This window comes from Juglans regia, chromosome 12 (genome assembly GCF_001411555.2).
Source record: "Juglans regia cultivar Chandler chromosome 12, Walnut 2.0, whole genome shotgun sequence".
Taxonomy (NCBI): domain Eukaryota; kingdom Viridiplantae; phylum Streptophyta; class Magnoliopsida; order Fagales; family Juglandaceae; genus Juglans; species Juglans regia.
The window spans coordinates 11,286,302-11,289,146 of record NC_049912.1 but is presented as its reverse complement, the minus strand read 5'-3'; the positions used below and the strand labels follow the sequence as shown (position 1 = coordinate 11,289,146).

Here is a 2,845-nt window from a genome sequence, read left to right as displayed (position 1 = left end):
GAGAACGATACTTTGTTATTATCCTTCCTTTTGTGTGTATAGGAATGTTCACGACAAATTAGTTCTTTAATCTTGATCAGATTATTAGTTTACTGAGTTGTTTGAACTTTATCTTATGAGCATATATTAGTTTTAGGTTCTAGGGATGTTTTATTGTTTCTATTTAAAGCTATCATGCACATTGAAGTTATCTTTAATTTTCAGGAAGGTGAAAGGGTTGTCAGCAAAAAAGAGGGTATTGACTTTGCTAGAGAATATGGATGCCTTTTCTTGGAATGCAGTGCTAAAACTCGAGTCAATGTGGAGCAATGCTTTGAAGAGCTTGTATTAAAGGTATGCAAATTACTGAAATATTTTGTCTATGTATTGTTTTACTGTTAGAAGTACAGGAGATTCCTAGGATGTGAACCAGTTCTTGAACAGGTTTAGATCCGGATGTCAAGTTTACTCCCTTCGTTTAGTCATTTACTTTTCAGAAACATGAAAATGAGGGTTGCTATTAAATAATTCCGTAATGCATTCTATATTCACTTTATTTGTCCAGAAAATTTTACAATAAAATTGCTTCTTGGCCTTGTATATATTGGTCTTTTGAAGTGTGTACAAGGACACAACAAACAAAAGGATGCTGAAAATAACAAAATTTATTGTTTAGTATAAAGCCATGATTAGATAAGTAATGAAAGTTCTAAGGTCTTCAAGGAAGGTTTGAATTGATTGAAAAAGGAAAGATATGTCATATTATTGGACTTTTTTTTTTTTTCCTCAAGTCATGTGTTCTAATTGCGAGAGCATTGGATCCTGGTCTTTCTTTATTTCTTTCCCTATTTTTGTTTAGACATATTGTAAGTATCAGCTACCTAATTACATATTGTGTGATCGGTTTTCTATTTTCTTCTGCTAAGTTTTGAGGGCATTAATCCCTCTGCCTTTTTACCGGTATTGTCTCTCTCTCTCTTCTCTCAACTTGATAAGTAAACATATTTGGTAGTGAAAAAGGTTATTCAAGTAAAGTAACAGAATAACCGGTGTTGATGTGTAGATTTTGGAGACACCCAGTCTCTTGGCCGAGGGCTCAGCTGGGGTAAAAAGGAACATCTTCAAACAGAAACCTCCACCATCTGGTGCTGCCACTAGTAGCTGTTGCTCTTGGTGATTGTTCTCTGATGTTTCTCGCAAACACTCCCCCTCCAAATAGTATTTCATTTATACCTTTTCCCCTGCTTGATCTAAAATATTCACATGTAGTCCAAAAGATAGTAATGTCCATAGTGACTTGTATTCCCTTTTACAGATCATGAGTTACTTTTGTACCCCATCTCCCATTTACAACTACATTCCCATTCTCTCTGCAGATCATGGTTCTTAGTCACTGTTTTGCTCTGAAATAAGAAGTGTGCCATTCCAATATTTGAACTGTGTTTCCTTTCAGTTTTTGCTGATAGAAATGGAGTCTTCCTCGTAATATACTTGTTTTTTTTTTGGAGGTTTCATTTTTTAGTCGACTTGAACTCTTTATAGTCAATTTAGGAAGGCCCTGAAGGGGAGGAGGAATCAAGATTCCTTGACGTTTTAGAGGATTTTTAATCAACTACCATTTTAGAATCAACTTCCAACTAGATCTTCAATCTTTTAGCTTTTTTCATTGACATGGCAAGAAGGCGGCTTGAATTTCACTATTTTAAATTCACATACATTCAGCTAGTGAAATAAAACTTCCTTAGTAAAAAAATCTCACTAACAATCAGATGAGGTTATGAATATCTTGACCCCAAGTATATGAGAGAGTGATACCCCTAAGTATCTATTATTTATAATAATATATAATTTTGAAATTAAACTTCCTTCTTTAGGAGATGTATTAAAAATTTAAATAATATAATTAACTGAAAGCTATTGATAATATATGTTGTTGAAAATTAATTTGTCTTACTAAAGTACCAATTTCATTATTTAATCAAGTATTTTAGTATGTAAAAACCTTCATGAATATTGGTGTGAGTACTTGCGATATCTAGCCCAAAAAATTCTCATGTAACTGCTTGACATTGCACTTTCATATATACACTCACACTCGTTTCAGTACTCATGTCTGCTTAAAGTGTGGAAGACCTGGCTTTCAAATTTGCATATGCTATACCTGTTAATTCTCAAGCATAATCTTGCCTCCTACTCTGTTATTAGTACTACTGAAAATTTAATATGGTTATTTTTTCTACCTTTTCGTATGTCCACGAAGTTGCATTTCCCACATTCCTTGATTCTTGGGCTTGAGTTTTCAAAATAGAATTCAATTAAAGTTTTAAAATTTAAATCTCTTATCATTGAAATATTAGATAACAAAAGATTCATGGTTAATGTCCAACTTAGTGCCTGCCACTTTCTTCTTCTCCTTTCATGGCTTTACTTATCAATTTTAAGTATGCATTGACTAATACAAGGGATTCATGGCTTGATTCTTCAGAATCACGCATGGCATCATCCCAATCATCAGCTTTATCCTATGATGATGTCATAGAATCACCAACTTGTTGGTGTGGTTTAAAAACACCACTAAAGACGTCCTACACTAAGAAAAATCCTGGAAGGAGATTCTTTGCCTGTCCAAAGTATAATACGGTAAAACAACTTTTAATTCGTTAGATTTGCATATTGATTTGCTGATTGCGGGGTGTATAGGGATCCATGTTAACTTTGGAGTTTGTACTGTGTGCAGGGAGATGCGACGTGTGAATTTTTTGTATGGGCGGATATATTTCAGTTGCTAGAGAAGAACATTTTATTAAGAGAGAATATGCACCAGAAGACGTGGGATGACGTATTAAAGCGCGAGTATGCCGTTCGC

The 2,845-nt window shown here is 34.0% G+C and overlaps 1 long non-coding RNA gene across 1 annotated transcript; it reads left to right on the top strand.

Moving 5' to 3' along the window:
* The first annotated feature begins 202 nt into the window (after positions 1-202).
* Positions 203-1,410, top strand: LOC108992437. Its single transcript, XR_001996314.2, has 2 exons — positions 203-333; positions 1,043-1,410. It is a non-coding gene; the product is annotated as an uncharacterized LOC108992437 (long non-coding RNA).
* The last annotated feature ends 1,435 nt before the right edge of the window (positions 1,411-2,845 follow it).